General features: G+C 40.2%; 1 long non-coding RNA gene across 1 annotated transcript; it reads left to right on the forward strand.

Moving 5' to 3' along the window:
• The first annotated feature begins 110 nt into the window (after positions 1-110).
• On the forward strand, positions 111-21,197 carry LOC140712584 (uncharacterized). Its single transcript, XR_012094239.1, has 2 exons — positions 111-1,524; positions 16,222-21,197. It is a non-coding gene; the product is annotated as an uncharacterized lncRNA (long non-coding RNA).
• Positions 21,198-22,185: the final 988 nt, after the last annotated feature.

Raw genomic sequence — 22,185 nt, forward strand, 5'->3', positions numbered from 1 at the left:
ACATCATCCCTCTGTCCAAACGTCCCCAATAGCCATGCTCAGGAGCGGTGCTTTCTGGGAACTGTAGTCTTCTTACGTCCTGGAGGGATACCGAGGCAATCGCCGGAACTACAGTGCCCAAAATGCTCCAAAGTCGGACGCGCCCAGAGTGAAGGAGCAAAGGGGACTAGGCCGCCATGTTAGGAGTACTGGGACGATTCCTCGGATCCGGGCAGAGGTTTTAGGGGTACGCGGGAGTCAAGTGGTGGTTCAGTGGGGACGGTGAGGTGGAGGACGACCTGGTCGGATAGCCGCGGGCACCCTGGGAACCAGAAGGTGGAGGCCGTGCTGGGGACTGATGTAGGGCGGGACCGACTGGAAGCCGCATCAAGAGGCCCAGTGAGACTCGGTCTCAGCTCCTGAAGGCGTTGCATGGGGCCCTACGCTTCCTTCTCCATTTTTTAGCTAAGAGATTGAGAGAGTCGGTTTACTTTTGGGCTTGGAGTATCATTTAGATCGGTTAACAATACAGTTGAAAGAGTTGGTGTCTTTTGTTGAGGTGCGAGGACCCTAGGCGGCGACCCTCGCCTCTATTCGGAGAAGCCCATTTCCACTCACGGAGTTGGGGTAGTCCTCTCAAATGCATTTTTGTTTTGCCGTTTGTTTTCCAACCCCCCCTTCCCTCTCCCTAAGGTTTCAGATTCACTGATTTTTCATACAGGAATGATTAACAAAGGCGTCCGAAGAAATCGTTGTTGGAAGGTGGCCAAGCTGGAAAGAGACGTTGCTTTGGCCCTGCAAGTAAGAAAAGAGAAGGAGCAGCCTGAAGGAGTAACACTAAATTTAAAATGACACTTTTTTTTACTAACCAGCGAAAGCAGATGTTCAAAGGGGATATTGGCCGGGTGCAGTCGCTCATGCCTTTAATCCCAGCACTTTGGGGGCAGAGGCAGGGGGATAGCTTGATTCTAGGAGTTCAAGCCCAGCCTGGGCAATATACGGAGACCCCGTACCGTCTCTGCAAAAACATATATAAAAAAATTATCTGGGCATAGTGGCGTACCCCTGTAGTTCCAGCTACACTAGAGGCTGAGGTGGGAGAATTGCTTGAGCCCAGGAGGTTGAGGCTACAGTGAGCCAAGATCGTACCACACTGTGCTCCAACCTGGGCGACAGAGCGAGCCCGTGTCTCAGAAAAGTGGGGAGGAGTGGGATATTATTAATGATAGGCCTTCTGACGTCTGGCAGTAGGTTCCAGAGTAACATCGGTCATGGATAAATTTTTAAATGACTGAAACCAAAGTTATTTGTCTTTTGAGTGATTTTGCACAGTATCCCAAAATGAACTGTACTTTTTTTTTGTTGTGCCACTGAAACAATGCTGTGTGTTTTTTTTCAGAGTCTGTCACACTAAGATGAGAAATGTGTTTTCTTCCTGAAGGTGTCTGATGTGTAAAAATACTGATATACTTAGTGCTGTTTCCTCCCTTCCCTTTTGCACATTATTCTGAAACAAAATTAACTAGTTACCTTGCGTCATTGAAGGTATGCACTTCCCCTCTATGTTAGGAGTGAATAAAAAATAGATCCTCATATCAAAGAAAGGCTAGACAGAATGATTTAAAATGACCAAAACATGTTAGAAACAGTCTCTCAGATGTATGCAGATGGTAATTACAAAAACACTTTTTCGAAAAATGATCGTATGTGTCATGTTTCTGGGAACAAGTCAAGATGAATGAGTTTGATTTTTAAGCAGAAGTAGTATGTGTTGGTGTCATCCGTGAATACCACAGTGAAAAAGGCTCAAAGTTTTTGTTACTTAGAAACTTCTCTAAGTAATGGTGGTAAGTACAGGAAAAGGAACAATGTCTACCATTTTCTTTCTAACCTTCAATTTAACTATTGTAATGTTGTAAACTTAATAGAGATTTACACTTAGGTTTAATTTCAAGCTCTTCAATTATTTTTCGTGATTGGTGATTCAGGTGTATTCTCATGTCTTAAGTAAATTTATCTTGAGTTTGTTCATTTTATAATATATTTCTTTATGTAAGCCATAGCCTTGTCAGTTTGAGTTATATGGAAGACAAATTGTAGGGAAAAAGAGCAACAAACTACTCAGAAACCTTCTGTTTGAGCTGGGCATGGTAGTGCATGCATGTAGGCTTAACTACTTGGGAGGCTGAGGCAGGAGGATCACTTGATCCATTAGTTGCAGGCTGCAGTGAGCTATGATTGTGTCACTGCACTCCAATCTGGGCAACAGTGAGACTATGTCTGTTTTTAAAAAAGAAAGAAATCTTGTGTTTGAAAAGTGATAGGTGTAGAATACAGTGATTTCTATAATTTGTCATGTGTTTGAGTAGTTCGAAGTTTTTCTATCTTTATATCTAATAGACATCTGACCATAAAGATGGAAGAAATCCTGCACTCTTTAGAGATTTTATTTATAAAATTAATATTTGAGGAGTTGGGGAGGCCAACTGCTGAAAAAATAACCTCAGTGTCCCGGAGAAACACTGCAGGTTAGGAAAACATTGTTAAAGTGGAATTAGGAGTGTCTAGAGGAGGTAAAGCTTTTCATCTCTCAAAAAAGAATTAGGGCCAGGTGCAGTGGCTGACACCTGTAATCCTAGTGCTTTGGGAGGCCGAGATGGGCACATCACTTGGGGCCAGGAGTTCAAGATCAGCCTGGCCAACATGGGGAAACCCCATCTCTTCAAGAAATAGAAAAGTTAGCCAGGTGTGGTGGTGTACGCCTGTAATACCAGCTGCTAGGGTGGCTGAGGCAGGAGAATCGCTTGAACTGGGGAGGTGGAAGGGGCAGTGAGCAGAGATTGAGCCACTGTACTCCAGCCTGGGCAACAGAGCAAGACCCTATCTCAAAAAAATAATAAAGAGAATTAGGACATTGATTTGTATTAAAATTATAGGTAGCTCATTTAAGAGAATGAAGCCAATTGCTGTTAGGGCAAGGGTTTTTTTCAATAGAGGTGTCAGGATAACCTAGAGAGCTCTAAAAGTATATGACTATTACCTACCCATCCCTATTGAAATCTCCAGGGTTAGATCCAAGTATTGTGTTTTTAAAACTATAGGTGAGTCTACAAGAGTTGGGTGGAGTAGTCCTCTACGTCCTGTATTTGTATTTTTGCAGTATGTCACACAATAACAAAAGCTTTGAGAAAGATTTTAGGTTTATTGCTAATTATGCCCATGAATCAATTCTGAAAATGTGTAGATAAGGAATTTACCTGGTGAACTGTTTACACATGGCAGTTGTGGGAGGGAGAGGGGAGTGAGAGATGAGGTGAGTTTTAACCTTAAGAGCACCAACCGGGCCAGGCACGGTGGCTCATGTGAGCCTGTAATCCCAGCAATTTGGGGCCAAGTCGGGTGGATCATGAGGTCAGCAGTTCGAGACCAGCCTGACCAACATGGTGAAACCCTGTCTCTACTAAAAATACAAAAAAATTAGCTTGGCGTGGGGGCGGGCACCTGTAATCCCAGTGACTTGGGAGGCTGAGGCAGAAGAATCGCTTGAAACTGAAAGGCAGAGGTTGCAGTGATCCAAGATTGCACTGCTACACTCTAGTCTGGGCAATAAGAGCAAAACTCCGTCTAAAAAAAAAAAAGAAGGACCAACCATGATATCCTGACTAACCTGTATATTTCTTAGAATTAGGGTTTAGCCTAATATTAAGGAAGTCTGATGTTAAGAGACACGTAGTAAGAGCTCAATGCTGTGGTAAAGTTATGATAGTTATGGAGAAACTTGAAAGTTGAGACAATATGTTTTTTAGAATTTTCTGAAAATAAAAATTTTCTTGCCCTAAGTCTTGAATTTTTAAGTTATTGATGTTATCTTAATGTTTATGATATTTGAACAAGTGATATTATAATAGAGTATCTTTTAGGTCATAGTGACCCCTTTTTAGAGCTGAGAAATCTTACAAATTCTTTAGCCTATGTTTTACAGATAAGGAAATGGGCATGCGCAAAGGGAAATTAAAACTTGCCAGTGGTGACACTGTACATTGATGGCAAAAGGCAGGGCAGAATTAGAATCCAATTATATTACCTGTTTAGTATCTTTAATGCTATAGCAAGCTCGCCACTGTTTCTCTTTACTCTTTAAACAGTGGATTTTTTTTGTCATGATACTCTAGGAATTTGATTTCTTGTATAATGCAGTTCAATACTTGTTTATATTTTATGTTTCAACCAAAAAATACACATTTTACTTTTAATAGAGGAGCTTAAGTTCCTAATGTAAATAATTGAGTGTGAGCTTCAGATACTTCAGGGTGGTATTAATAAACTTTGCTTTTCCAGATAGTTTCAGATAAGCATTTAATATTCAAAGCTTCCTCTTTACAGTTTAGGAAGTGGACTGGTTAAGTGACTTGAGTTCATACAGGAATATATCGGTATGTTCCTAATTCCCATCAAGTGTACCATTATAGAATCTTGCTAACAGATCTAACAGATTACCTTTTTTTTTTCTTGGAGATAGAGCCTTGCTCCGTCGCCCAGATTGGAGTGCAGTGGCGCGATCTTGACTCACTTCAACCTCTGCCTCCCAGGTTCAAGCGATTCTTCTGCCTCAGCCTCCCGAGTAGCTGGGACTACAGGCAGGCACTACCATGCCCGGCTAATTTTTGTATTTTTAGTAGAGACGGGGTTTCACCATGTTGGCCAGGCTGGTCTCGAACTCTTGACCTCAAGTGATCTGCCTGCCTCTGACTCCCAAAGTGCTGGAATTACAGGAGTGAGCCACCATGCCTGTCCTCTAGGGAAAATCTTTAGTTCATTCTGGACAATGAGAAAACTTTTAACATTTTTACTTTTAGTTAACAATACTCAGGAAAATAAAAAGTGTGCTTTTTAGTCTTAGTGACCCAGCTTGAGTTTGAAACAAATTTACGTAATTTTAGCTGCTTAATATGCTGCTGAAGATAAATGCAGTAAATATCCCAAGGTCAAGATTTAAAATCCAAATGTCTATAGTAATGATTAACAGGAAAAGAGGGTCCTCTTTATGATTTTATTTCTCAATTTTTAACAGGTTTGGATAATTAAGGGAGCACTAGAAAACTTTTTTTTTTTTTTTTTTTTTTTTTTTTTTTTTTGAGATAGAGCCTCTGTTGCCCAGGCTGGAGTATAGTGGTACGATCTCAACTCACTGCAACCTCCGCCTCCTGGGTTCAAGCAATTCTCCTGCCTCAGCCTCCTGAGTAGCTGGGATTAACAGGCGTGCACCACCATACCAGCTAATTTTTGTATTTTTATTAGAGACGGGTTTCATCATGTTGGTGAGGCTGGTCTCAAAACTCCTGACCTCGTGATCCGCCTGCCTCGGCCTCCCAAAGTGCTGGGATTTCAGGTGTGAGCCACCGCGCCCAGCCGAAAACATTTCTTTGCAAGGATAAATATATGAAGATGAACTTACCAGGCGTAAATATGTTCATGAATATAGCCACTTAAGGAAATTCAAACATGCAGAGATGTTCAGCTGTATGCAATTATGTAAGTAGGTACATATTCATGAAGCCTAATTTGATGTAGAATCTGAGGGTGCTGCCTATACGTAAACTTGCTTAAAGGTTAAAACTTTTAAGGAATGCTCCTCAAAGTCACCCTCTTACACCTAACTCCTGATTTCATGAATATGGCGCATAGGTGCTTATCAAACTGAATGCCTTGGGGACTTGAGCTACTTCAGCACCAGAAGATAAAATTCAGTAACTGTAATCCTTGAAGTTCCTAAGTCATACATTTTTTTTAAGACTAAGCCAAAATAAAACAGCTTTCCTCTTTCCCTACCCTCTCCAACCAAACTTTTAGCCATTTTATTTATTTATTTGGGATGGGGTCTAGCCATGTGGAGTGCAGTGGCTATTCACAAGCATGATCATAGCAAATGACAGCCTCAGACTCCTGGGTTCAAGCGATCCTGCCTTAGCCACTCAAGTAACTGGGACTACAGGTGTATACTGGGGCTTCTAGCCATTTATGTAGTATTAAGTGGCAGCTTCTGTAGTTTCTTAGTACTTGTCCTTGTAAAACTGCACAGTGTGTATTCTCTTGGTTCAATTATTAGCATATGTAGAGCCATTTCCTTGTGAATGTTTTGTATTTTCTATTAGAAAACCAGGAAAACTTAAGTGTTTTAATATGCTGAAATAAAGCAACTGAAGAATTTGGTTTTGCCTTTAAGTGGTAATGTATAAAAGTATACTATTGCAGATATACTTACAGAGTGCTTTCATCACACTTAAAGTACTGCAGCTGACTAGTATGTTCCATATGTGTATCTAAATGACTTATACTGGTCATGTGCTATTTTTATGGAATACTAACAATAGTATGGTACATTTAAGGAGTCTTAACAGTTTAAAGTGTTATTTTAATGATAAACTGTTTACATTTATTTGTTTTTACATTTGGCAGTCTAAATGCAAGAGTCTCCATTTCAGCTGTTTACTCTGTATATCTTTAATGTTGGGCATTATGCCTCTTTCTTGAGTTTCAGTCCTATGACTGTCCCATTTTCAGTATTCGTGTTTATATGTCTTTCTAAAATTGTTTTGCTTCTGTTTCTTACCGCTCTTGAGACAATTTATGGGCAAATTTTGTTACTTTTCAACTGGCAGTGTATTTCCCTGTGAAGAGTTGCTGGATTGCCTCATTTTTCAGATAAACTGAATTAATGTAGTAGTGAGGAGAAACTAGATTTCAGAGGTTTGAGAAGTGAATGAATGGGAATAAAAAAAGAAGTAGGTACTTAAAGTAAACTTTTAAGGAGTTTGGCTCTGAAAAAGGCAATGGGTTAGAGAGGGCAGGATTGTAAGGATTTAAGATGGGAGAAGAGGCATAAGCATATTTAAATTTCCCTACTTAGCGGCCAAAAATCCTACTGTACCTCAGTCTCCATAACTTTGTAAAAGAATTCAAGGACACAAAATTCTGCCCTGCCCTGAAATCTAGCCAGGAGGAAGGGAGAGGAGCTCTGAAGTACTTTTGTAATTTTCTTCTACATAATAATTGATTTTTGTTTGATTATTTTTCTTTCCCATAGCTCCTATTTGCCAGGTTTTTCATGGCTGCCTATTTAACCAAATTTGTACTTGCAAGAATAGTGCGTATTTATGATTCTTAATTCCAAAAACACATGGCAATGATAATGTCTCTGCTTCTTTTGAGAAATTAACTTGGTTCTGAAAGATGGCCTTTGCTTTTCACACCTGTATCATTAATACTTCCTTGCCAAACCTAACTAGGATCCTTCCCACCACTATTAGAGAACACTGATGCTCGGTTGAACCCGGGTGTTAAATGTGAACAGGATTTGTCTGTGTTGTTGGCCAAATATGTTTATCAATACACATTACCTGGAGGAAGAGAAATCTGAGATAATTGAATTCATTAGATTACTTACATGCAGAAGGTTTAATTGTATAAATACAGGAAAATGCACAAGGAAAGAAACTGACACCTTAAGGCAACAAAGCCCTCCATAAAAAGTAACCCAATTCTGACAGTTGTGAACTAACATCCATTACCTGAAGTCCTTCTCATTCCATTACCCAATAACATAAATAATATGAATTCAGTAAATAAGCTGCTTTATGTCTTGAGAGATTTAATTGGCAGAATAAATGGAAAGAAGTCAGTAAAAAGGGAGCAGTTGACCAAGCACGGTGTCTCATGCCAATAACCCCAGCACTTTGGGAAGCCAAGGCAGGCAAATCACTTGAGGTCAGAAGTTCAAGACCAACCTGGCCAACATGGTGAAAACCCGTCTCTACTAAAAATGCAAAAATTAGCCAGGCTTAGTGGCAGGTGCTTGTAACCCCAGCTACTCAGGAGGCTGAGGCAGGAAAATCACTTAAAACCCAGGAGGTGCCAGGCGTAGTGGCTTACGCCTGTAATCCCAGCACTTTGGGAGGCCGAGGCAGGTGGGTCACAGGTCAGAAAATCGAGATCATCCTGGCTTACATGGTGAAACCCCATCTCTACTAAAAATACAAAAACAAAATTACCTGGGCTTGGTGATAGGCGCCTGTAGTCCCTGCTACTCTGGAGGCAGGACAATGGCATGAACCCGGGAGGTGGAGCTTGTAGTGAGCCGAGATCGCACCACTGCACTCCAGCCTGGGCGACAGAGTGAGGCTCTGTCTCAAAAAAAACCCAGGAGGCAGAGGCAGTGAGCTGGGATCACGCCACTGCACCCCATCCTGGGCAACAGGATGAGGCTCCATCTCAGAAAAAAAAAAAGGCTGAGCATGGTGGCATGTTCCTGTAGTCTTAGCTACTCAGGAGGCTGAGGCAGGAGGATCCCTTGAGCCCAGGAGTCGTAGGCTGCAGTGAGCTATTATGGTGCTATTGTGCTCTAGCCTGGGTAAGAGTAAGGCCCTGTTTTAGTAAAAAGGGAGTAACCAAGACAGGTAAGGATTCAGTATAATAAAAGTCAAAAGAAGTTTATTACTGGAGTGTGGCCCTGTAACCCGGTATGTCCAAATGTGATTTAATTTGCTCTCATGAGATGTGCACCAGAAGGAATAACCTGAGGCATTTCAAAGAAAAAGCAAAATGTGACCTGTTCTGTTATTCTGCCACAAGTTAACACATTTTGAACTTCAGTTAAGTGCAGAGTCTTAAACATCCAGTGTGACTCCCCAAATCTCAAAACTTTAGGCTAAAACCTAATTTTGTGTCCAAGCCAGTGCCTGCGTGTTCCTGCTGAATGTAAAACTTTGGTCCAGCAATCTTACCACTGGAGGGAGGGAGAGATACGAAAATAATGTTTAATGGTAATTGTTTATTGTCATGGGCCCATATTATACCCAAATTTAGAGAGCTATTTGACACACCTGTAACCTAATGTTAATTTTAACTTAATATCTGCTCAGTCAGGTAAGACATGAAACTTCATACAGGTCCATTTAACGTGCCTAAACCTAAGTAGAAACACAAAAGCTATGTATAGCCCCTTGTTGCTTGAGATAACACTGAATTTTTAAAGAATAGCTTGGTGCTGTGGTAGATAGAGTTCACTTAAAATGCATATAACAATTTACAGATAACTGGAAAGTAATTCATCTTAGAACCCTGGTAGGGACATGGTATTAAAATATTTGTGTACTAGTTGAAGTCAAAATAGAACTACAGCCTATCACACGGTATTTATACTACTATACATTATGATTAATAAAGCCACCTAAGGTCGTTACTCCATGATCTTGGGAAGTTGGTTTAGTCATTAAGAGTTTGGGTTTAGCAACAAATACCTTGCATTTGAATCTAAACACATTATATGATTTTAGGCATGTTCATCATTCTGAGATTAAATAAAAAAGAAGGAAATATATGAAAAATGCTTAAGTACTCAAAAGGTAGTATGGTGTAGCAACTTAGAATGTAGATTTCAGAGCCAGTCAGCTAGGATTGAAATGACACTTCCACCAATCACTGTTGACTATAAGCAAGTTATTTAACTCTGCTTCCATTTTGTGTGTGAAGTAGGAATAAAACCTTCCTCGCTAGGTTGCTGTAAGAATTAAATGGATATATCACATGTGAGATCACTTTATTTGAGGCCAAAAAACTTTTTTTTTAAACTAGGATTAACTGAAAATAATCTATTAAAAACATTCTTTATCATGAGAAGTATGATTTTGTGTACCTTAGGTGTTACAAAGCAATGTCCCCTCAGTTTTAACTTTACCAAAATACCTGTCTTAGTAAATGATCCTATATATACCAAATATTGCATGTGTGTATATAAACTTCAACTGTCTACTTCTATCATTGACAGTTTAAAAATTGAGATAAGGTAAGTATTATCTGAGTAATATAACCATTTTCTATATTTATTTAATTATTTAGAGAGTCTCACTCTGTCACCCAGGCTGGAGTGCAATGGCGTGGTCTCAGCTCACTGCAACCTCTGCCTCCCGGGTTCAAGCAGTTCTCCCACCCCACCCTCCCAAGTAGCTGGGACTGTAGACATGTGCCACCACACTTGGCTAATTTTTGTATTTTTAGTAGAGATGGGGTTTCGCTCTGTTGGCCAGGCTGGTCTCGAACTCCTGACCTTGTGATCTGCCTAAGGTGAGGATCACTTGAGCCCAAGAGGTTGAGGCTGCAGTGAGCCATGATCATGCCACTGCACTCCAGCTTGGGCTACAGACCAAGACCTTGTCTCTCAAATAAAATAAAATAAACAAAAAAATTCACGATGCTTCCCAAAAGCTGATTCTAACATCTAAGAAATAATTTTACCTTCTAACTCTCCTTCCCTTTTAGCACAATGCTGCTGGCTGATAAACCACTAAGCTGTCTTGGCAGCCACATGTTATTGTTACCAGTAGGTAATATGCTATTATCTTCTGCTTGGCACATACGCAGTAGCCATGAAGTAATTGCTTACTGGATAAATAAGTTGTAAATTCTAAAACTCTGATGGATTGCTTAGTCCTTTAACAATTAATTTACATCCCCCTCCCACTCATCCATTTCTTTTGTGACAGATTTTGCACTAGCAAACTGCACTGTTTCAGACAATCAAGAAAATATAACATTTCTTGATGAAATCCTACCTCGCCTCAACAGGAGACTGAATTGGAGTCCTCGATTCTCAGTACATCAGAACTAGTCTGTGAAAGGATCAGGAGAGGACCATAGTATTGGAGAATAAAACATTATGTATTGATGGTTGAGCTTTATGTCATCCTGTAGTTAACGCTATGACCACAAGGCCATTACTGTTAACACTTATCTTCTGAAGGAAGCCTGTGAAATATCTCCAGAAAGACTAGGGGATTTTTTTTCCTGTTTGTTTGTTTGAGATGGAATTTGCTCTGTTGCTCAGGCTGGAGTACAGTGGTGCGGTCTCAGCTCACTGCAACCTCTGCCTCCCAGGTTCAAGTGATTCTCCTGCCTCAGCCTTCGGAGTAGCCAGGACTACACAATGTGCCACCACACCCAGCTAATTTTTGTATTTTTGATACAGAGGGTTTCCCCATGTTGGCCAGGCCGGTCTTGAACTGGCCTCAAGTGATCCGCCCACCTCGGCCCAAAGTGCTGGCCACCACACCCGGTCAGACTTGTTTTTTAGTGAAATAAATTGTTTTCCTTTAGGACCTTCTTTATGATAACAGATTCCAAGAATATGCAGTCTTGTCAACAGCTGTTTCATCCTCAGTTTCTTTAAAAATAAAATACAATTAGAACATTTTTAGATAGGCCATATCCAGTCTATTTTCCTGTCACCCAGTAAGGTTTTCTGTCATCAGCACAGGCCTATGAAAGGACAGTAAAGGGTCTCCTGTTATATACCCCAGCACTAATGTTTGTAATAGAATGTTGAGATAAGTTGTTGCCATGTAATTGGACTACATTCAGTCTTTCTCTACCCTCTGTCCTCTACCCACCTATGTGTGTTGTGTGTATCCTACTAATTATATTGACAGTACATGACCACTAAGTTAAGTTCTTTTTTTTTTTTTTTTTTGAGACACAGTTTTGCTCTTGTTTCCCAGGGTGGAGTGCAGTGGCGCGATCTCGGGTCACCGCAACCTCCGCCTCCCGGGTTCAAGCAATTCTCCTGCCTCAGCCTCCTGAGTAGAGTAGCTGGGATTACAGGCATGTGCCACAATGGTGGCTAATTTTGTATATTTAGTAGAGACAGGATTTCTCCATTTTGGTCAGGTTGGTCTCGAACTCCCGACCTCAGGTGATCCAGCCTCGGCCTCCCAAAGTGCTGGGATTACAGGCGTGAGCCACCACGCGCCCAGCCCGTAAGTTCTTTTAAAAGCAGGAGCTCAGCCATATTTGTGTTCACATTTCCTTCTGCTTAGAACAGGGCTTTTGTTTCTTCAGTATATATTCATTCGGTATCCACTAGGTGTCAGATAATATACAAGGTAGGTTCTAGGGATACCAAGATAAATAAACACAGACTTGCCAATATGAGTCTATGACAGTTTTGACGGGGAGAGATGGAAAATAGATCTGCAAGCCAGAAAAGCTGCAGTAGAATAATATAAATATTGTTGGCCGGGCGCGGTGGCTCACGCCTGTAATCCCAGCACTTTGGGAGGCCGAGGCGGGCGGATCACAAGGTCAGGAGATCGAGACCATGGTGAAACCCCGTCTCTACAAAAAATAGAAAAAATTAGCCGGGCGCGGTGGCAGGCGCCTGTAGTCCCAGCTACTTGGGAGGCTGAGGCAGGAGAATGGCGTGAACCCGGGAGGCGGAGCTTGCAGTGAGCCGAGATTGCGCCACTGCACTCCAGCCTGGGCGACAGAGCTAGACTCCGTCTCAAAAAAATAAATAAATAAATAAATAAATAAATATTGTAATGGCAATACAATACAGAACTATTAATTTTACATTTAGTAATCAGTATCAATTGGGTAAAATGGATATGTTGGCATGAATGACATATCACTGAGAAAAACACTAAGAACTGTATAGAAATTGAATTAGACATATCAGTAATATTAGTAGGAAGGGAAGAGAATATTTGATTCTAGGTAGGCTATCAATCAGGATGCTTTTTCAGCACAGCCCTGGAGTAAAATCTGTAACCTTCGAAAACAATCACATTTTTGTTCTTATGCAATCTTTTTTAAAAAATCATTGTTTTGGCTCCAGTCCCTGTATGTTAAAATTTTAGTATCAGTCTGAATTCTCACTTACCTTCCCCAGACCTTATTCCCTAATTTTCTCATTTCCATTAGTCTCAATAAGTGCCAACCTTACCTTGAGTAGAATAGTGGATTTCCCAGCTTACAATGACTAAAAAGTCTTCATTTCCAAAAACATCTGTCCAAAAAGTCTGCCTCAGTGACTAAATTTCTAGCATTAGAATGTCATTCTTAGTACACTGATTTGATCTTCACAAATTACATAAATGTATAAAATTATCACATGTACCCCAAATTATATGCATCTAATATATATGTGTCAATAAAAAAATAATTCTGTATGCTTTTTCTCCTGTTAAAGAATTCTTTTCTTTTTGAGACAGGGTCTGGCTCTGTCACCCAGGCTGGAGTGCGGTGGTACAGTCTTGGCTCACTGCAGCCCCCGCCTCCCAGGCTGAAGTGATCCTCCCACCTCAGCCTCCCGAGTAGTTGATACTACAGATGCGTGGTACCATGCCTTGATAATTTTTTGTAGAGACAGGGTTTTGCCATGTTGCCCGGGCTGGTCTCAAACTCCTGAGCTCCAGCAGTCTTTGTGCCTTGGCTTCCCAAAGTGCTGAGATTACAGGTGTGAGCCACCACGCCTGGCCGATTCTTTAGAAGACCAGTATTGCATTGTGATTGCCCCTGGGCAGGAAAACTAAGGGGCATCAGTAGACAATGCAATTACTTTTTTCCTCTTTTAAAAGTCTTGTTAATTTTTAAGTTTACATATTTTGGTATACAATTCTATGAGTTTTGACAAATGCATAGAATCATATAACCACCACCATAATTGAGATACAAAATAATTCACCTCAAAAAAAAATCCTCTTGAGCTGTTTCATTTATAATTTTTGTGGTTAAAAATTGTTATTTTTCAAAAAGTAACGTTTGGGCCAGTGCACCTGGAGTGCACCAGTAGTCCCAGCTACTAGGAAGACTGAGGCAGGAGAATCGTTTGAACCCGGGAGGTGGAGGTTGCGATCAGCCGAGATCACACAACTGCATTCCACCCTGTCAGTGGGCTAGAGAGTGAGACTCCATCTAAAAAAAAAAAAAAGAAAAAAGAAACTTTAAATGTTTCATATAGTTACTCCTTATTCAAAAAGTATGCCTTTTTGGGTTAAGACAGTGCCATTTCAAATAGCCTTGTAGAAATATCAGCAAGGAAATGCTAAATTATATCATTATTGATCATTAGTACCTTAGCTTGTAGTTTAAACTGTTGAAGAGAATTAGGACTCCATCTGGCATTGTGGCATATAAGCCAGTAGTCCCACCTACTCAGGAGGCTCAGGCCTGAGCTCAGGAGTTCAAGACCAGGCTGAGCACATAGCAAGATCTTGTCTCAAAAAAATGAAAGAAAAAGAATTAGGACTCAGAAAAGGTAAAAGGTGTGTGTGTTTGGTTAGGTAGAGGATGGGATTGAAGGTTTAAGGAAGAGATTAGGGCCTGAGATGGAACAATGTGCATGGAAGGATAGATATGGGTAGTGTGTTTTGAGTAATATAAGAGACCTGGATTCTCAAAGATAGGAGGCACCAAAGAGATGAGTCCTGTAGAGTGGTGACCTTCATGTAAAAAATCATCTATCTTAATTGGGAGCTGCAGACCTGGGATTCTGTACTGAACTTACACAGAGTAAGTCACTCTTAAAAAGTCACTTCCCCAGTCGGGTGCAGTGGCTCATGGCTGTACTCCCAGCACTTTGGGAGGCTGAGGCAGGCGGATCACCTGAGGTCAGGAGTTCAAAAGCAGCCTGACCAACATGGTGAAACCCTGTCTCTATTAAAAATACAAAAAATTAGCCAGGCATGGTGATGGGTGCCTGTAATCCCAGCTACTCAGGAGGCTGAGGCAGAAGAATCACTTGAAACAGGAGGCAGAGTGAACAGAGATGGCGCCATTGCACTCCAGCCTGGATGACAAGTGCAAAAACTCCATCTGGAAAAAAAAAAAAAAAAAAAAAGTCCCCCTTTCTGGGCCTCAGTTTCATAATCTGTAAAATAGTAAGATTGGACTGAGTATATACCAAGGTCCACTTCAGAGTTCTCCAGCTAGAAGCAAAACCCTTGTGTGTATGTGTTAGTTTTTTTCCCTTAAGGTTTTGTCCTCTAGTTTTAACTAGAGAGACACATTTGGGATATCAGTAACCGAATTCTAGCAAGCATTATGATCTCTTCAGATTTCATGTAGTTTGGTCAGAAGTTGCATAGCAAAGTTAAGGCTGATCTAAATTGGCTTCAAGTGGATAGAGCTGTGTGACCCTCAGTCTTCTCATGTATAGAATGACTTATGTACTCTAAACTTCCTTGTAGTTTTCATATTTTATGAGTATGAAAACTTACCAGTGTTTTTTCTATTCACACTTCCTTTGAGTCTGCAGCTGCTGTCCTGATTTGATTTTTTTGTTGTTTATTTTTATTAGCCACTATTCATTCAGTACCTTCTATATGCCAAAACGTTTGATATTTAACCTACATTATTTAAGGGCTTTTGTACTGCTGCTGTACTTTATAGGTGCATAGATATGGTAAAATCACACCATGCCTCCTGCTCTGACTCTGGATAACATATTCCTCCAGCAGGATCTCATTTCAATAAAAATTAAAAGAAACACTAGAGAGAGGAAGAAGGGGAGAAGATAAATGTGGCTTTAAATTGATAAGTGAAAGGCAAGGAACTAACATTTGAGGATCTACTACATGTTAGACACTTTATAACATGGATCTTCTTTAGATCATTGAGATAAGCAGGTAGAAAGACATCACATAGGGAGTCCACTTGTACTGATAACAAGAAGAAAAAAATGACTTCATGTCATAAATCACTGGAATTATTCAGAATATTTGTTTTGCATGTTATCCTCCATTATGAGGACAAAGACAACATAATTTCTCTATGTAGTATTTGGTGAATGTTTATTGAATAGGGATTTTTCTCATGCGTATAGTAGTGTCTCTTAAAGTTTTGGATCCATGGACCTATAAAAATTTTATAAAAGCTATGACTACATCCAGAATGTTACCTCCCCGCCCTGCCACACACAAAAGGAAACAGCCAAGTCCCTCCCCTCACTCTAACCATTCCCACATCTATATTTGTGTCAAACCCATGGTTTTAAACTGTTTGCAGCCCCTCTGTAATCCATTCACATGACCCAGGAACTCAGACCTGGAAACATCTCTGGGTATCCAGGTAAACTAAAAGCATAGTTCCATTAATTTATAGTGCTATATGGTTCTGCCATGCTTTATTGGTCCTTTATAGACTTGAGAAAATCACACCATGCCTCCTGACCATTAACAAATGGTCATGTTCCGTCTTCCTTTTTATGAGTAGAAATTGCATCCAATTTGCTTTCAGGTTCATTAATGTGTACTACAACCAAAAGATCAGCATTATATACTTTATCTTTTTTAGTTTTTTGAAGTACAAATCATGCAATTTTACAGATAAAGAAATTATCTCATGGGTAGCGTATGTCTGGCTTTCTAGGCAGAATGATTCCTATTTCTTTTTGTACTTCTCCCCATTCAGAAACTCATTTTGAGGCCAAGCATGGTTGATCAGACCTGTAATCCCAGCACTTTGGGAGGCCGAGGCAAGTGGATCACCTGAGGTCAGGAGTTGGAAACCAGCCTGGCCAACACGACGAAACCCCGTCTCTACTAAAAATACAAAAATTAGCCTGGCTTGGTGGCACACCTGTAATTCTAGCTGCTCGGGAGGCTGAAGCACGAGAATCACTTGAACCTGGGAGGCAGAGGTTGCAGTGAGCCACGGTTGCACTGAGTCGAGATCACGCCACTGCACTCCAGCCTGGGCAATAGAGTGAGTCTCCGTCTCAAGAAGAAGGAAAAAAACCTCACTTTGAACTCTGCTAGGCCATTGTCCTTGTATGTGAAATTTTATCTAGATAGAAAAAGATGAGGAAAAAAATTGTCTTGCCTTTTAGTAGAGGAAAATGATATGTAAAACAAGTATTCTAAAAGAATTCCAAATATGGTATGAGAACTACCCCATAAAGTTGTGAAGGTCAAATTGGTGAAAGGAAAACTAAGTGCTGTGTAAACTATAAAGTTTTCTAAGTACCCACCTGGTCCTTACCTTGCTATAGAATCTTTTTTTTTTTTTTTTTTTTAATGAGACAGAGTCTCACTCTGTCGCCCAGGCTGGAGTACAGTGGCGCAATCTCTGCTCACTGCAAGTTCTGCCTCCCGGGTTCACACCATTCTGCCTCAGCCTCCCGAGTATCTGGGAGTACAGGCACCTGCCACCACTCTAATTTTTTTTTTTTTTTTTTTGTATTTTTAATAGAGATGGGGTTTCACCGTGTTAGCCAGGATGGCCTTGATCTTCTGACCTTGTGATCCGCTCGCCTCTGCCTCCCAAAGTGCTGGGATTACAGGCGTGAGCCACTGCACCCGGCCTACCTTGCTATAGAATCCTTAGGGCCTAATATAGTCTAGCCAGAACAGCTATTTGTTTTCCCTTTTATACATGACTGCAAAACTGACTCACCTAGGTTTGTGACGTTAGAAACTCCAGTTGTTTACTATTATTATTAAAGTGGGAAACAGGGAGTTCATTGATCAAATGGATTGATGTTTTGAATACTTACTATACACCAGGGACTCTTAAATTTTTACATAAACTTTCTGGATGGAGAGTGATAGAATCTCCATTGTTCACTTGCCGCAAGCCACACCATTTGTAGCTAACATTTGAATGCTACTATAAGCAAAGGCACTGTTCCAAGGGCATTACATGCACGTCATTCATATTTCTCATTTAATCTTTATGACAACTCCTTAAAATACTGTTAATATTCTTGTTCCCTAATTTGTCAATAAGAAAACTGAAATTTAGAGATTATAGAATTTGCCCATCAATATTGGAAAGCTGGGACTTTGAACCCTGATTGATTTGACTCCAAAGTCTGCGCTCTATTCCAGTAGACTGCCAGTGCCTCCAGAATTAATTAGCATTAATCTTTTCTGTTGTTTATGATTTCAGTATGGCTGTCCATGGCAGGGAGTCAGTGAGGGAGGCATTAATGGGGAATCACTGGGCCACTTCTGAGAGATTTCTTGTGGTGAAATCAGGTTGGAAGGATAAGAGAAGTTGAAGAAGGTGGAGGTGGCGTGGTTGGGCCTGTTTAGGAATTGATTACATCTGAGCCTCTGGCCCTTTTTCCTGCCAGCTGACTCAGTCAGAGCTGGCAGATGGGCCAAAGTCCAGGCAGGTTGATTTCATGGGCTGTATACTTCAAAGGATCTGATTCCTGGTGCTACTAAGCACATTGGAAGGCACAGTCTTATGGGGGAAGGAACAGGATGGTCTTCATGAGGTGTTTGTGAAAGCCCTAGGCAATGTTTGCTCTAATCCAAATATATACAGCTTGTTTTAAGTTTGGCAATAAAACACAGAGCCAGCCCTAAGCAGGGCTGAAAATTGAGTATTTAAACCTCGAGTATTCTGCAGTACAACAAAAGTTAAGTATATGGGTCCTAGAGTCAGATAGAACTGGAATGTAATCTTGACTTCACCACTCAGCTGTAGATAAATTACTAGACCTCAGTTTTCTTGTTCATAAATGGGGATTTTAGTTGTAGAGTACCTACTTCATATGGTTGTCATGAGGATTAAACAAAAATGTATACCACAGTACCTGAGATGTGGTAAACACTCTTGAAACATTAGTCATTACTCATTTTTTAAATTTTTCCTTCAAATACTTTCCTATCCAATAGTCACTATTCATTGAAAACTTCTATTTTATAAGAGGATCTCAGCACTTAAACAAAATAAATTGATTCATCATGTTTTAACATTCAAAAGGCATTTATTATTGTGTTGGGTAGACAGATGGAGAAAATAGCAATAATTTTTGTTGAACACCTAAAATAAGCCAAACTCTTTAAAAAACATTGTCTCATTTTATGTTCACAACAGCTCTATGAAGTATTTTCCTATGTTATAGATGAGATCATGGGCCAAGAGAAGATGAGCAACATGCCTAAGATCATATAGTCAGCACTGTCTAATTCTGAAGCCTATGAATAAGGTAGCATTTATCCCCACGGAAGCATGGTATACAGCAGGCAGGCAGACACATAAACAAGTACAGCTGGCCCGTCTAGCCTCAGGTTCTGCATCCATGGATTCAACCAAAAATGGATTAAAAATATTTGGGAAAAAAACAAAACGATTAAAAAATACAAATTTTAAAATATAGCGTAACAACTACTTACATAGCTTTTACATTGTGTTAGGTATTATAAGTAATGTAGAGATGATTTAAAGTATACAAGAGAGTCTGGACACAGTGGCTTATGCCTGTAATCCCAGCTTTTTGGGAGGCCGAGGTGGGTGGATCCCTTGAGCCCAGGAGTTTGAGACCAGCCTGAGCAACAAGGCGAAACCCTGTCTCCACAAAAAATACAAAAATTAGCCAGATGTGTTGGTGCGTGCCTGTGGTCCCAGCTACTCAGGAGAGTGAGGTGGGATAATCACGAGCCTCAGAGATTGAGGCTGCAGTGAGCTGTAATCACATCACTGCACTCCAGCCTGGGTGACAGAGTAAGACCCCATCTCAAAAATAATAATAAAGTATACAAGAGGATGTTCATATGTTATATGCAAATATTATACTTTTTTTTTTTTTTTTTTTTGAGGCAGTCTCTTGCTCTGTTGCCCAGGCTGGAGTACAGTGGTGCTATCATAGCTGATTGTAACCTCAAACTCTTTTCTGAACTTGAATGATCCTCCTGCTTCAGCCTCCCAAGTAGCTGAGACTACAGGCATGTGCCATCACATCCAGCTGATTTTTTATTTTTAATTTTTTTTTAGAGAGGGGGTCTCACTATGGTGCCCAGGCTGTTATGCCATTTTATATATAGGACTTGATTATCATCTGCAGATTTTGGTACCTAAAAGTAGGGGAGTGAAGTGCTGGAACCAGTTCCCTGCAGTTATGGAGGAAGGACTGTACCTATGTTCAAAGTGCTGTTGTTGAGGTTTACACTAGGTGCTTGGGAGAATGGAACAGAATAGGTGAACTCTAGGGGTGAAGTGAAGGTAGTCCCATTCACAGGAATAAATAATAATGCGGCTTCAGGTGGGAATGAGGAAGGAAGCCTTTGCTGGTGGAGGAGTTAAGGGAGTTCTTTCTGGGTTTCCGTAAGTCACACTAGAAGAAAAGGGTTACAGGGAGGCCTTTCTGGAATTCCTCAAGTCAATATGACAGCCTTTTAGATCCAGCATTACAATTGCAGCACATTTTATAGCTGCAGACAAAGAAACTGTCTCCAGAGAGAGAGAGAGAGAATGTTGTTTACTTCAGGCAAAATGCTGGGGGTTCTATATAAATGGTATGTCTGCATCCAAATCATCTGTGCCTTCTTGGGCTTTAGAACCAAACCTAATAGTAATAGTAGCAACCAATTCTTAACTGCATGATCATTAGGTACTAATCACTGTTGTGTTCACAGGCTAGAACTCTTAACTGGAGAAAGGTGGAAATGATTTGTCTAAATCAGTAATCTCAAATATCAGATTTGAGCATATACCCCCAATATATGTATATTACTTTATAAGTTATACACATCCACTACTGGGCTAATATAAAATATACATTAGGCCGAGCGCGGTGGCTCACGCTTGTAATCCCAGCACTTTGGGAGGCCGAAGCGGGTGGACTACAAGGTCAGGAGTTTGAGACCAGCCTGGCCAATATGGTGAAACCCCGTTTCTACTAAAAATACAAAAATTAGCCGGGCATGGTGACATGTGCCTGTAATCCCAGCCACTTGGAAGGCTGAGGCAGGAGAATTGCTGAACCCAGGGAGACAGAAGTTGCAGTGAGCCTAAATCGTGCCACTGCACTCCAGCCTGGGTGACAAAGTGAGACTCCATCTCAAAAAATAAATAAATAAATAAATAAATAAAATATACATTATGAAATGTAGACAAAAATTTTGAAGGAATAAAATGAAAATGAATAAACTATTTTATCTCAGGGAAAATATATACTTAGGTTTCTGTATCTTGTTATTAAATGGATACAAATTAATACTATATTTCAAATAGACTTTTTAATAGTTTTGGATGTTTTGGGTCAGCTGGTCAGATTTTGTTAGATAATCATTGTATTTAACTTCATAATGTGACGATGAAGGGATCATACTAAGTAAAAGTGTCAGTTCTGCCATTTGAGAGTGGGGGATCCTATGTATCATCTTCAATTCACAGGGTTTTCTTTTTCCCAGCAATTTTCTAAACCAATTATTCACTTTGTAAGATTTCATTTTGTTAGATTTTAAAAATCCATAAATTCCCTTTTGAACCACAATATGTCACTAATGTTCAAAGAAAGAAACTCCATTTGTACCTCATCTGACATGAGCATCAAATATAGAGACAGTGTGGGGATGCCAACCTCAATCCATATGGATTAATAGGGCTTAATTTTCTCACGATAAACATAAGTAAAAGCTATGAAAATTCTTATCACACTTCAGTGAATTGTCTTGTATAGCTCTAGAGTGAGCATATTGCACTTTGGAGATCAATAGTCTCAGCAACAAGACTTGTGGCCATAAAGTGGAAATAAACAGTGCCATTTTTAGCAATGGTTGGCCTGGATTCACTTATGAGTGACAAATGAGAAAGGTACAACATGGTTTTCCAGGAAATCAGAAGAGCTAAGTGTATCTGAGTCTTTGAGAGTATGGCCTATCCATACAAAGGCAGAATCTACATTTGTCCACGTGCCTTCAAGAAACATTCTACCCAGATATGCATCTCCACAAAAGTAAGAAAAATTAAAAAAAAATAAGATTTAAAAAATTTATTTTTAAAAAATCACACACACACATACACACACAAAATACATTCTAGTTTTTAAGAAAATTGACTTAGATTTAATCCCAGCTCAGCTATTTACTAGCCATGCAATTTTGGGAAAGTAACAACCAATTGGAGCCTGTTTCTCATCTTGGAAGTGAGAATGATTAATGCCATGCCTACCTTACTGAGAAGAAGAGTGTATCATGGTCATATTGACCCCTCACTATGTGCATAGAGATGCTGAGCTAAACTCTTTACAAGCGTTTATTTAATCCTCAATATACTAGTGAGTAGAGGCTAAGTAGTTTACCAAAGCATTTTCCTTTTCCTCCTGAGCACACAGGACTGTATTTCCTGGCCTCCTTTGCAGTTAGGTGCAGCTACGTTACTGTGTTCTAGCCATGGAAATATGGAAAGAAATGATCAATACCACCTCTGGCCCTGACCCATAAAACTTTCCTTGCCATTCTTCATGCTCTCATTCTTCCTTCATCTGCCAGAGGATTCAGCAGAACCATTCGGTGCACAGAGCTCTTCCCTCCTCCCACTACTTCCAACGTGCATTGAACTGTGATGTGAGCCAGAAATAAACTTTTATTGTGGTAAATCATTAAGATGTGAGAATTGTTTGTTGCAAGAGTTAGCGTACAC

Source organism: Chlorocebus sabaeus, chromosome 1, assembly GCF_047675955.1.
Source record: "Chlorocebus sabaeus isolate Y175 chromosome 1, mChlSab1.0.hap1, whole genome shotgun sequence".
Classification (NCBI taxonomy): Eukaryota; Metazoa; Chordata; class Mammalia; order Primates; family Cercopithecidae; genus Chlorocebus; species Chlorocebus sabaeus.